The sequence below is a fragment of the Rhineura floridana genome, chromosome 1, assembly GCF_030035675.1.
Source record: "Rhineura floridana isolate rRhiFlo1 chromosome 1, rRhiFlo1.hap2, whole genome shotgun sequence".
Lineage (NCBI taxonomy): Eukaryota > Metazoa > Chordata > Lepidosauria > Squamata > Rhineuridae > Rhineura > Rhineura floridana.
In genome coordinates, this window is record NC_084480.1 from 118,172,311 (window position 1) to 118,187,006 (window position 14,696).

Consider the following 14,696-nt stretch of genomic DNA (forward strand, 5'->3'; position numbering starts at 1 on the left):
CACAGGCCACCTGGTCATAGTTTTCTCTGTTAAGGTGAGATGGATTGCATTTCTATTTAATTCATAATTATTATTTTTAAATGAGAATCTATGCATGCAAATTAGAAGGTCTACATTCTTGGTGACGCATTTCCTCTTTTTTGGCACTGTTTAAGTGTTAAGCAAGCACTGGAAGGGAAGGGGGTTAAAGGCAATTCCTTACTAATATCAGCCATGCAGTGTCTCCACGGCACAGCTTTTGGCACACCAGGGCAGGATTAGCCAACATGCTGCCCTCCAGATGTTGTACTAAAACTCCCATACTCCCTGATCATTGGCCATGCTGGCTGGGACTGCTGAGAGTTGTACACCACTTGGAGGGCATCATGTTGGATATCCTGGCTCCACCGCTCCGTTACACGGTATCGGCACAGGCAGTCTGGACCGCTTGGCTCAATGTCTCATGGAAGATGCCTGGCAGCAACCAGAGCGGCTGGAGCCCCAGCAAGAATGGTGTCTACAGGCAGGACTTGCCCCTGCGGTGAGTGGCCGGTGTGCTGGTGCTGCTGGAAGGGCTCAACGCCATCAACACCTGCAATCCTCTCACCAACTTCAGCCTCCCAGCCGGTGACACTATCGCAGGTACACCATGGCTTGCCCTCATCCAGCAGGGCAGCGGGTGCACCTTCTCTGAGAAGATCTATGTGGCTGCCAAGCGGGGGGCCACTGCCGCTGCCATTTACAACTATGGCAGCAGGATGGGGAATGACATCCAGGCCATGACCCACCCTGCTTCTGCAGGACCGGCTAGCACTGGGGAAAGCTTACTCGTATTTTGCCATCAGAGAAGCTGATCAGAAGTTCAACTGAAGGTGTTGGACTTGCAAGCAATGAAGGAAAGAGAGAGAACCAACTCACAGCTTCATTGGGGGCAGCCTGAGATGTTTCTGCCACTCCAGGTGCCTGCACCACCCTGTATTTTCACTGGAAGCTGTAATCACTGTTTTTAAAATAATGTTATTTGCTATTCAATTTTTGTAAACTGTATTGTTTTATTGATGTATTTCTATATTTGTATTTTTCTTGTAAGCCGCCTTGAGGGCCTTTTGGCCATAAGGCGGGGTATAAATAAACTATCATCGTCATAATCCTTGCTCAAGGCTCTATTCTTCACACATTTTGAATTTTATATGTACATCTGTTTGGGGCCCATAAGCGCACCTGGAATTTTGAGACTGCCATGTGCACCACCCCTGTGACTCCTTCTATTCCCCACCTTTGGATCGCTATTACTACCTAGAGAGAGTGAGAGAGCACACTCTCTTTCGCTCAGTTTGCTTTTTCATGGGGTATGGGCAAAAGTCAGATCAATTAAGACAGATCTTGAATTTGAGTGATTTTACATGAGGTCCTCTAAAAAACCACCATCAAATTAAAGCTTATGTTGGTAGACAGAATTGAAATATAGCCATCCTTTGAAATTTGCACATATGGGAATTTTGTGATGCAGTTCTCTAACCAATGTTCGCAACAATGCATATATTAGGGGAGAGTGTGCATGCAAAATAACATAAAAACATCTGTTATATTAAGAGAAAATGCTTGCAAACATGTGTATAGTAATCAAAACTTCATACAAAATGTGTTTATTAGGAGAAATTTGCACTAAAATGCTGAAGAATTTTCGTGAGGGTTTAAAAAAATCATTTTTGCAAATTGCAAAAATCCAGAGAAATGGATTTAAGAGTGGGAAAATGAGAGGAACAAAATTGACAGATCCGTCCATCCCTAATCCAAATTACAGATTCTCATGGATCTTCCTTACACAGGATGACAAAAACAAAAACCCACCAACAAATTATAGAAAACATTTCTGGACCCAGAGAAAACCTATGATTTGACAGTGACTTTGAGGATATCCCTTGTAAAAATTATGAAGATTCATAAGGTTCTGCACCTCTGTTCCATGTTTTTTGTGCTGGATGTATGATTTTTATGAATCAGTCACCGGAGACAATAGAGACAGATGTGATCTGTGATGGTGGTAGGGAAGACCAGAGAACAAATTATGCTGTTTCTGTTTTACTGCAACTGGCATCTGTAATTGTACATATGTCTTCTGTCTCTGGTCCTTCACGCTAACCTCCCTATTCCTGCAGCACTCCACTTTCTACTCCCCCCAGTCACCCCATTTTCCTCCCCACCTGTCTCTTCACCTACCTTCTGCTTTCTTTTGAGTTTCTCAAGAGCTAATTCCAGTCTTGAAAAGCCCAAAGAGCTGAAAGTGGGCGAGAGCATTCCACTTCTTCATTCAGCTGAAGGTAACTCTCCTCGCCACCTCATGACAAAGGGGACATTGAGTGGGGGTGGGGCTCAGGGACATCATGGGTGCTAGAGGAAGTCCTCAAGGGCACCATTGTGCTGGCCTGGCAGGCATCACATTGTCAACTTCAGGGTTAATGTCTGAATACAGGTGCTTGAAAACATGTGTATTATAGGGATACAGTTGTCAGAGATCCAGGATGGCTATGGCTTCCTTGTGAGAATTTTCAGTTGGTTGCAAACTCTCTCGGTTGATATAACTTATGAAATGCTGTTTAGAGACTTGAGAGTGCAAGCGTTTGCATGTTTATTTAGAAGCAAAACCCACTGTGTTTAATACAGCTCACTCCCTAGTTAGTGTATTTAGGATTGCAGCTTTAACTATAGGCCCGATTTGCGCTATAAATCTAAAGCAGTATAATACCACTTTAACAGCCATGGCTTCCCCTGATGAATCCTGGGAATCCTAGTTTGTTAAGGGTGCTGAGAGGAGATCCCTGTTCCAGTTACAGAGCTGCAATTCTCAGAGCAACAACCAATCCCTCTTCCCAGGGAGCTCTGGAAACTGTAGCTCTGTGAAAGGAATTGGGGGTCCCCTAACAACTCTCAGCATCCTTAGCAACTACAGTGCCCCGGTTCTTTGTAGGAAGTCATGGATGTTTAAAGTGGTATAATACTGCTTTAAATGTATAGCACAGGTGGGACCTAATTAACACCCTGGGGAGGGTTTCCTCCAGTCTTGTTGGGCATTGGGAGGAAGAACATCTTGCGTGCTTTGCTTCATCTCATCCATCCCGACAAAGTCAGGAGATTGGGCGGGAATGGCTATTCCTGGCTCTGTGTTTATGTTTGTGGGAGGGTCCCACTTGCTTTTCTCATCTTAACAACTGGATGCAGAAGGTCACATCGCAGTAGGACTGGCACTCACTCTTCCAGTACAGTTTAAGTCACATTGAATTACTTTCCTGATGGCACAGACCGTGAGGCCATCTCCATTAAATGAAGGCATGACCAGGGGGGCTGACTTTTTTTTCTTTTTCCTCATCAACTTGAATAAGCAAAAGGTGTTCTTGTGAACAAGCTGGCTTTGAAAAACTGCTGGCATGTGGACTATGAGAACACAATTAAAAGTTGCAGTAAAAATTGACAGATCTCTGCGTCAAAAGCAGAAAATACATTACAATCCCAATCAAATGATAAAATAAAATATCTTAAATGTTCTACAACTATGGATTAAAATTCACTGGATTTAATGACTTAGAATGCAAGCCTGAACATCTGAAGTTCTACCTGAGACTGAACTGCTTATGGTACTGCTATTGATGCAGTTCAGCATAGGGTATGTCAAAGGGACAAACTCCTTTTTACCCTGGCAGCACCAGGCTGTCCACTTCTAAAGGCTTTGTTTAGAAAATTCTTTCTTTTTAGATCACCCCCCGTGTGTTGCCCTCTAGGTGTTTTGGACAGTAATTTCCATCATCTCTTACCATTGGCCAAGCTGGTTGGGGCTGATAGTCCAAAACATCTGGAGGGCACCAGATTAGGCAAGATGGCAGCAGTGAGGTTTGAACTGTGGACACAGGAAGTTGCCGTATACTATACTATACATATACTACACTATCTAGCACAGTACTCCTCCAGACAGTCAGCAGCTCTTTAGGCTCGCAGGCAGAGGCCTTTCCCATCACTTCCTACAGATTGTTTTAACTAGAGATGCCAGGAACCTGGGACCTTCAGCCGGCAAAGCAGGGACTTCCCACTGAAAACTAATCTCTCCCCTAGGGGACACACTACACTAGCTCTTTGTATTGCTACGTAATACAGCTTTTCTTGCCCTAGATTTTTCAGTGCAGGAGGAGGAAGTGGCTGTGCAGCAAGTGTCATGGTGAAGCATTCCTTCCTATACAGTTACACAGAAGTAAGTCCCACTGAAATCAGTTAGGCTTACTTGTGAGTAGACAGTTCAAGTAAAGAGCTACAGGTTACAGCAATAAGCATCTGAACATGCACAAAGAGGGTGGCAACTTATGCTTAGTCATGCCGATCGCACATGTTTACATACTGCAAATTAACTCGTCGGCAATCTCAGTTTGAATTATGAGGCTATTACAGTTTGCTAGAGAGAGAAAGAGGGAGGGAGAGAGACCCAGGCTTGGTACGCATCTGGTCATTTTCAAACCTATCATATTCGACCTCCAAACTGACCAATTAGGAGTTTTGTCGGCATCACTGATAAATTCATATCACTTTTACTATACATTGGCATCACACTGGCAACACCAGTATCAAGTTGCTTGGAGTAAGAGCCAAAACCTGATACAGTATTAAAGCCCATTTTTACAAAACCCACTTGATGAAGTGCCAAGTACCTTTCACACCGCATATGTTATTAATTAAAAAACATGTTAAAATGCCAATAGTTTGCTCCACCATGAAATGAATGAGGTTTTTACAAAAAGGTCATCAGATGTTGTTAGACTGTAGTTACCATTCCTGCTGACCACTTGCCATGCTGCCTGGGGTTGATGGGAATCCAACATCCGAAGGACTACCGTACAGATTAGTCACCTCTCTCTGGCTACACTGGTTGCTGGTCCATTTCTTTTCTTTTCAACTTTTTATTTAATTTCCATATGCTATGTACAGGCAAGTCACTGATATCCAGTGCAGGGAAGCAATGCAATGAGCATACAGAGGAAAATAGTGTAACAATGATAATCCAACATCTATAAGCAGAAAATAACAATAGGAACAAACATCCCTCCCCCCCATTCCCTTAGAATCCACCTGGATAGACTTTGGGACCGAGATATCTCAAGGAAAGCTTGTTCTCACTTCAGCTTGCCCATACATTCATTTAATAATGGGAGGTGCTCCTCTGGATGCCCCTCCTGTCTGAGGGGAAGTGGCAGGCAGTGGAGATGTGGCCTTTTCAGTAGTGGCATCTTGTCTACAGAATGCCCTCCTCAGAGAGATTTGCCTGGTGCCTACTTTGCTATCCTTTCAGTGGCAGGAAATGACATTGTTGTTCTCCAAAGCTTTTTTGTTTTGAGTTTTTAAGCTATTTTTGACTGGCTGTTTTTATCTGTTGGTCTTTATTTTATTTATATTATATGTGATTTGCATGAATAATAATGTCATTTTGTTTTCTTGTGAACAACCCTGAGAGCCACTGGCTGAAGGGCAGTATATCAATGTATAAAATAAATAAATCAGTCTATATTTGGTGCCAGTGAGAAACTTGACCGCAGAATGTGTGTGTGTATGCACAAGCGTGCACACGCCCACACACATATTCGTGTGTGCGTGAGTCACCTAGAACAGTCTCTGGAGCTGTGACAGAGACAAAGTTATGAAATGCTCCTAAACTGTAAGCTGATCTCTATATGTGATCATGCTTCTCCTCAGCTGCAGCTATAACCAGAGACATGTTACATTCCGCCTTGCTTGTCTTAAAGCAAAGTGACACACAGAGAGCTAAAATGGTGCACTTTTGCTTACACTTACTACGGTAAGGGGTTAATGGTGCCTGCTGCTCAGTCCTCTGCTCTTTGGCTGATCACTCTTGTGGAACAGGGCAGGGGTGAGGCACCAACATCGACACTGTGCACTGACACAAGGGCTAATGCTTATTCACTCTGCCATTCCTTGTTCTCCTTTTAAGATAGGTTATAGCTAAAGGTCAAGGGAGAGCCACTGTCTTATTTCCCCCCCCCCCCGCTCTCTGAAACAAAAATCAATTGAAGGACCTAGAACACAATAAGTTATGTTACAGCGCTATCATCGTGTGTGTATTCCCATTGGAGACCTATCAGTGTGAGCTAGCACTGTTGGGAAATCTCTCCAGCTGTCCCAGCTAATCAATACCTTTGTTCATTATACTGTCTCTGATAGATATGGATAATGATTGGGCAAGCATAAGTCAGGTGACTAGAAATAACTGCACCTTGTGAACAATCAATACAATCCCCCCGCCCCAGTATTACTTCAGGCCATTGAACATTCCCTTCCTCCCCCTTTTCCAACATATTCTCACATTTGTTGATAGATCAACGTCACTGTAGGAGCAGCTTTATTAAACTAGTGGCACTTAATCAACTGTCATATTGTCAACCCACACAGAGTGAATGAGCAGACAGGAAGTGTTCAAGTAGCCCAATGTATATGCACCTTTTGGCTATTGCCCAGACCGTTAAGCACAGCCCTGTACCACAAGCTGTCTTTATGGGTGCCTGCTAATCTCCCTGCTCCTGCTATATAAAACCCCTTTTAAAAAAAACCAAACCCACAAAGGTGTTTCAGGGGAATTCATGCCAATTATAAACATGTTACAGCAGTTGAAAAGACTGTAAGTGTGCCTGGTTTCCTTGCAGAACGGTACTAACACATTTATGGCACTGAATATCATAGGATGACAGGTATATGTCTAAATATTAGTGATCATCTTACTCAACATTGCTTAGCTTTTCATCTGGTCCCCAAGAAAAAAGAAAGAAAAATGGGGCAATCAGATGATCAATACGTGCAACTAATGTAAATGTGCGTCTGCATCATTGCATTGTAACCTGGGTCCAACGGGACTGACTGGATTCGTCTTTTGAATCAAATTACAACATACATAGTAGTGGGAGCAGAAACAAGGCAGGCGATTATAGTGAAAGAACACCTAGAAACATTTGCATCAACTGGAATACGGCACCTAGCCAGTGCTGATGGACATCTGAAATTTCATAACAGCAACTCCTCATTTCAGTAGAAAACACCCCACTTGAACCAAAATCTGAGAAAAGCTCTAAAATATCTTTATCAGGCCAGCCAAAATATCACAAAATAGTCGTGCAGAATTTTTCATCAGGCTAGATAGTAAATAGAGCAATGGGGTGGGGTAGAGTGGGGAGGACTTGTTGGTGATGAAGCCATGGAGTCTGAATTTGGCCACAGTGTTAAGATGGAATGGGGAAGGAGATAGCATTCAAATGAGGCTCTTTGGGACACTGTGGAGGTTTCAAGTTGCACCAAGGCCTGTTGGGAACAAGAAGTATAACAATGGCTGATCTCTGAAAACACAAGAACTAGAGACAGACCTAGCCAATTCTTGTGTTTTCAGAGATGGGGAACGCTGTCAACTTCTGTCAAGCTGGTTGTCTGCATGTGTCACAGGGGTGCTGGATTCAGCTTTTGACACATCACTGCACATGCTCAAGCTGAGAGTGAAAAATGTTTTTGATGCAGTTAAAAGTATAAAGCAGCCTTCCCCAACCTGATGCCCTCCAGATGCTTTGTACTACAATGACTCCCATCATCCCTGACCATTGGCCATGCTAGCTAGGGCTGATGAGAGTTGTGGTTCAAAACACCTGGAGAGCATGAAAGACCTGGAGACTGCTGTAAAATGGTGAAGTATGACAAAAATGACATACACAAAAACATAGATTATTTCACTCTTTCTGAGGTCTGCTTCACACATTACCTTTGAGAAGCCTCTTCTGTATGGTCCAGATAAAAGTCACTCTGATAGTATGTGAATATGTGTAAATGAGTACTCTTGGTCTGAGGTGGGCTCTGATATGGCCACTTTTCACTTTATCCTGACAAATAAATGCTTGTTTTCAATGCATTAATGAAATAGCGTGGGAATAAAAAGTGGAGCTCAGTTTGTAAAGTTCATGTTTGAATCAGATTTCAAACAGAGCTCTTGAATTTATACTAAGCTGATTTTAGTAAGCTAAAGTAGCAACCTCCACAGATGCTGTTAACAACTGTAATGCATGTGCAAAGCAGTGTAAGTGAGAAAAAATGCACTACAATAGGTGTTTGCAAGAGACTTAAATTTTGGAAAGAGAGAACAGCAGGACAGAAAGCCTGATGACTGATGAAATTTTTTCTGATGTATGTTCTTTAACATAAGAATCCTTGCTGAAATCACAAGAAGCATTTGGGCACACTATGGGGAAAATTGAGAGCCAGTGTGGTATAGTGGTTAGAGTGTTGGACTATGACCTGGGAGACCAGGGTTCGAATCCCCACACAGCCATGAAGCTCAGTGTGTGACCTTGGGCGTATCACTGCCTCTCAGCATCAGAGGAAGGCAATGGTAAACCACCTCTGAATACTATCAAAACCCTGTTCATAGGGTCGCCATAAGTCAGAATTGACTTGAAGGCAGTCCATTTCCATTTTCCATGGGTAAAATTCCATTTACATCCCCCATACCTTTATGTATTTGCTGTGGAAAGACCCAAATAAATACCAAAAATGCACAAAAATGAAATGTCAGATTAACAAGACTTTTAATTTTTGTTTAAACTAATGGAAAATACTTGTTTAAGATGCATACAGTATTTATGAACCTACCACTGTCTTGATTATCAGGAACAATGTGATGTATGCTTTTTGATTCCCTTGGCAAGCTGTGTTATTTTTTGGAGGGGAGGAATTGGCCAAAGTATTTCAAGCTTTTTATTTTTTTAATTTTTAAACTTTATTAAGTTTTTAAAATAATTACAACAAAAATAAACTACAATGAGTTATAGAAACACTTCCGTTTGCTAAACTTAATACACAAAAACCAATTCCTTGGGAAGATTCTTTTCACAGTAAGGTGAGACAATAACTAGGGGGAGTGCATACACAAATATATTTCATTGATTCTTCCAAATAAAACAAGCTGTGTTTTATATTGCAGATCCCCATGGCTGAGGCTGAGTGGATGGTGACTAGGATTATACTTGCCAAATAATTTGGCAGTGGTGCAGTTAGGTGATTGTAGATTGTGGATTTAATGGTGACCACTATTTAGATGGTCACGCAGATTACTTCATGTACTTTTAAACACTACATTTGGGAGCCCTCCTGCTCATTCTTCTGAGTGCGGCCCTGGACATCTGCCCCAAAGTCCTGTGCTGAGAGCACTGCTGTTGCCAGCACTTAGTTCTTCCCAATGGATGACCTAACCAGCAGAACAGAGCTGTGACAAGAACTCAGCCTTCCTATTGTGTTTCCTCTGTGTGCTGATTGCCAACAAGCATGGTGTGGCTTAATGCTGCCATCAAGCAATTAGTTTCTACATAAGCAGGCAAAAGTGCCATCACCGACAGCATTTCTCAGCTGACCTTTTGTTAAGGAGTCATCTTGTTACTGTCATCTATCCTGATAGTAGGATAGAGCAGCAGGTGGCAGCCTTGGGCTTCCCAACGATAAATCGAAGCACTCCAGATGGGGCCTTTCTTCACTGGCTACTACAGATGTGTGAGTGCACACATGCGCGCTTCAGGGAACTTCTCAGGGAAGGCCCAGCTCTTGTACTCAATTTCCCCTTCACAAGGGATAAACAGGCAATTACCCATCCTCTTCTAGTTGATGGCCAAGTGCTGAACTTGAAAAGAGACTATTAGTTTGTGTCCCTTCAGGGCCAGCGCAATAAGTAGCTGGGAGAGCTGGGGCCAGGGAGGAAAGGGTGTAGTCTGCTGTTAGTGTGACAGTTTTGTCAGCAGCATTCGCATTAGTGGAAGGTAATAAAGTGACAAGCAAGTTATTAGAAAGATATGAGGCAAAATTGAACTGAAGCTTCTTGTTGCTCGCCTCGGCTTTTTCCTTTTTCGTAATGGCCCAGCATTTGTTACAGATCGAGCCTTGGCTTGATCTCTCTCTCTCTCTCTCTCTCTCTCTCTCCCCCCACACACACACACATTTATTCTCTGCAGTAAAGCTCACATGGATTTATTGCAACACATGTTTTATGACAACTCTAGTACGTCAGAAGTTAAAAACAATACTGCTTCTTTATAATGAACGATTATACTGACAAGGGACAGCTAGTTTATGAAAACTGCTTTTTTAACCCTTCCACGTCCTGTCCTCAGTGATGATACTAAAACATACAATTGCAATTTTGACAAATGCTTAATTGCTAGCGTGTAACTTCAAAGAATTTTTTTCCATGTGTGAATCATCCTTCCGGATGTAGCCTGTATGCACAAAAAGGGTTGTGAGGCAGGAAAAACAGCATGTGGCTGTGCTTGTATGGTGCTCCCAAAATCATGCACGCATGTACTTCCAAACAGATGGCCTGTTTTGTTCACTTTGGGCACATGTGTGGGGAGATGGGTGACTCATTCCAAACACTTCCTTCCTCCATCCAACAGATTATCAGCCGTATCAATGTCTGTGAGGAGGAGAGAGAAAATATCCTTGCATTCTGTATCCTTCGTGCAGTAACAAAAGAAAAGGGAGACATAAATAAATCAGCATGGTAGGAGTCCTCTTGATCATGATCTTACCCTCTGTTATGTGGTGTACTTAATATTGTGTGTAGCATTCTGTTCCCACAGCCAGGTCTAGAGTCTAGGGAATGTAATTATAATGATAATTTTAATAGGTTTTTTTAAAAAAATTATTGACTAGTCAAATGCTAGCTCCTCTCTTTTTTCCTCAGTCTAAGGACTGAATGCCATCCCTTAAAAGCCAGCTCAGAGAGAAAGATGCTTAGGCTTGGGTGGGTTTCCACAGAAAAAGATTACCACAGTGTTGAATCAGCTACCAAGATTATTTCCATACGTGCCCTTGCTGTCTGAACATGCCCTATCCAAAGGATTAAGGGGAAAGTCTTGGCTAGTTTTTGACAGCACTATGGGGCATAGGGGAATGGGAAACCAGCCTCTTTGGTAGGTTGAGCCAAAGACATTTAGGGCACAGAACTAACAAAGTCAGAACAAAAGCATAGGCTTAGATGCAGAGTAGCTCTGCTGTAAATGGAAGTGCTGGAGATGTAAATATGGCTGTTGACTTGGATGGCTAAAAGGCTTTGTCTAAAAGGGTCATTAGACAATTTCTTGAAAGATGATAGTTAAATAGCACCTCCAGTATCAAAGGCAGAATGTTTCTGAACACTAGTTTCTAAAGATCATGAGCAGGGAGGGCTATTGTGCTCATATTCTGCTTCTGTGCTTTCTATAGGCACCTGGTTGGCCACTGTAGGAAACAGGATAGGCTTTTGGTCTGATCCAGCAGGGCTCTTCTTGTGTTTTATTATGCAGTGGAGGCTGTCATTCACAGAAGGTGCTGGGAGGAAGTGATTTTCTACCAATTCCGCCTTCCTTCTGCACCTTCCTTCCATGTTGTGCCAGAAGGCCCTCCAACTCTCCAGAACATAATCTTAGGGGCTGTGGATCAGGGATTGTTTCCCCCCTCTCTGCAAGTGGAAGGGTCCATGAGCAGAACTCCACTCATGGGATCTGTGGGTATGGTGGAATCATGTATACATATATATACATATGCATACACATGTACGAATGTACACACACCCCTTAATAAAAGGAGCCAATTCATCTTATTTTGGTGGCACTTCCATGGAAAGGGAAATGATTATGACAAGATCATGAACTTAGTTGATCATTAACTAGTTCAGTAGCGTCACAGCCAGTTTTCCTATGTTTCAATAGTGGCAGAGTGGTGTCATTTAGAAAAGGGGAAAAATATTCACCCAAGCTGCTATGAGGTATCTGCCACTCACCTTCTCCTCTTAGAAGATTCCAGTGCTCTCTTCTGTGTCATTTGATGGTAATTAGCAGCCTCTCCTTCCATCAAAATATAATTATTTTATATTATATACTTTAACAAAAGAAAGCTGTGATGCAAGCAATGACAGTGATAGCTGGCTTTCATTTAGAATAACAATGGCGGAACATCATGAAGTTAAAAAAAATACTTCAGGAAGTTATTAGCTAATCGAAAATATTTCTGGAAGTTGTTTTAATTTCTTCTAGTCAAGGTCAATCAAAAAGCCACAGTAATAAATGACCTCCCTGGTTGGTAAGAAGGATCTTGCATTTCAAATTCAGGACAGCTAAAGATATACGGATTACCATGCCTAATGCTGCAGTTTCCTGTATTTGTGATATAAGCACACTCTAAAAGGGGATGTAAGAACAGCAGTAGTGCAAAGACAAGTTGCACAGTCATAGTGTTTTAGAAATATTGCTATCTTGAACTAATGCCTTGCCTATATTTGCATGATCTCTCAATGATGCCGACTTTAGTATATCACACATTTTGGGTGATCATAGGAAGCTGAGTCAGTTCATTAATCCATAGCCCAATATTTACTCTGACTAGCAGCAATTCTCCAAGGTCTCAGGCATCACTTTTCCCCATCATTTACTACGTGGGATCTTTTAACTGGAGGTGGCAGGGATTTTACCTGGAACCTTCTTTATGGGAAAGCACTTACCATACTACTGCGCTATGGACTTTGTCCCACTTTTTGTTTTAAAGGTGTAACTATTTACAGGGTGGCAATGCATACACATGGTTTTGTTGCACATAAGTCCACGTAGTAAATAATCTTGGGTGAAGGAAACCTAAGTACTAACCTTGCATTACAGAGCTTGATATTATCAGTTTTCTTCTGATCAGGTTTCATATCTGCTGATGTTGTGCAGAAAGTCAAAAGACAAAAGAAGGATTAAACCATTATGGTGGGAGCAAAATGATATCTTATCAGTATCTTTTGAAGAAAAAAATTAAAGCTGAAAACATTTTTTGCCCCCACCCAGTTTGTAATTTCACTTTCAAATTTCACAGTTAGGGGCAAACTTGAAATTGCAAATTTAGATATTTGATTTTATCCCAGCATTTGAGTACTTTAGGCTTATTGAGATTTCATGTTGTTTAGAAGGTTTCAAAACATGAAATTTCAGAAGTGGTCACCTGTAGAATACTAAAAAGTATAATACAGCTATTCAATACTGTCAGATGTCATTTTTTTCCAATGAAATATCAAATATTTACAGCTATCACTGAATACCAAATACAAATATGTGCCATTTGTGGTATATGCAAACACACACAAAAATCCTATGAATATATAACATCAACTGGAGAGAAGTTTGGAGAGAGGTTTTGAGAACAAATTCATTTCAGCTTCAAAAGGAAATGAGAGGAAAGTTGCTATATGCCTTCTTTGAAATTTGTGCCACTCTGTAGTTTTTATGAATTAGATTCCTAAAAAAATGGATTTTGTTTCTCTCATACAAAAATTGGTAGGTACTCAACAGGCACTGAAAACTTGTGCCTTCCACACTTTCTAATGTAATGATTTGTTGACTGAACAATTTGATTGCCTGGAAGTCTGTTATGACAATGTCATTGCGGTATCTGCCACAGGTTAATTGATGCTCATATTTTACATTTTGACCCTTTGCTTCGGGGGGTGAAGGTTGGTGGGAAGGCTGCATTTTTACATTCATCCTGTGGAAACAAAATTGGTAACTGTGATTTAAAAGTACACACATACCTATCCTAATGTTTGCATATCTGCCTACCTTTACGTTACTACTGTAATGTAAAATGTTTGTGATACTGCACTTGTGCAATAGTCAGCACATCCTTTCTAAAATATCTAATGCCCCTCAACACAGATCTATTCATGTGCACAGCTGAAGCCAGTAGAGATATGTAGGTAATGTTTGAAGGTGTGCATTTGTATTCCCATTTCAATGTGTTTGAAAATGCATCCCCCCCGCACTGTGAAATGTAAAGTGGGTTTGAGTGGTGGGTGGGGTGGGGGCCTCAGATCTGGAGATGCATTGCACTTCAAATGCACAACTGCATCTAAGTCTCTGTGTGTTTGCATCTAGTCTTTGGATAGCACAGCAATCCATGTGCCAAAGTTGTCTCTGCCTTCTTAAATCCCTTGCTACATAGAAGCAAAGTCATGGTACACAAAATAATTTCTTGCAAACATCAGGTACATTTTCCAGTGATTCTAGAATGCTGAACCAATACATGGTTCAACCAATGTCCAGATAACAACTACTTTTTTCTTGAAAAATATTGAAAAAAGGGTTTATTTTAAAACCAGACTATTGTGAGTCACAATCAGGACACAAGACTATCTGACACAAGGCAGGCTGAACACGCCAACATTCACTAAAAAATCAGATCTACATTATTAAAAGGGGTTTTTTTGGTGTGTAATAATGTCTAAGAAATGGGTGACAGAGTTGGATCCAGACTTTGCTTCTGCCAGCGAGTGAGGATAAGTTTTGTTGTTTCTCTCTCTCTCCCTTTGCTACTCCCAAAACGTGGGAGATGGCACTGGGGGCTGCAGGCAAAAGTCATTCCCCAACCTATGTCAGTGGGATTCCTGCAATAGATCAAAAGATCCATGGATGGCAATATCCTTTCCAAGCAGTGGGTGAAGTCTGGATCCAATCCATTAGATAGCAATGTGCATTTACTTTTTTTAAAAAAAATCCTGATTATACTAATAAAAGTTATTTCTGCAGTAAGCTGAAGGCCACACACATTGAGTATGTGCACCAGGCAAGGAGTAACACTGGTAACCTCTATGTTCACATTTTCTATGCAGGTCAGTGTGACAATCTATATACTTT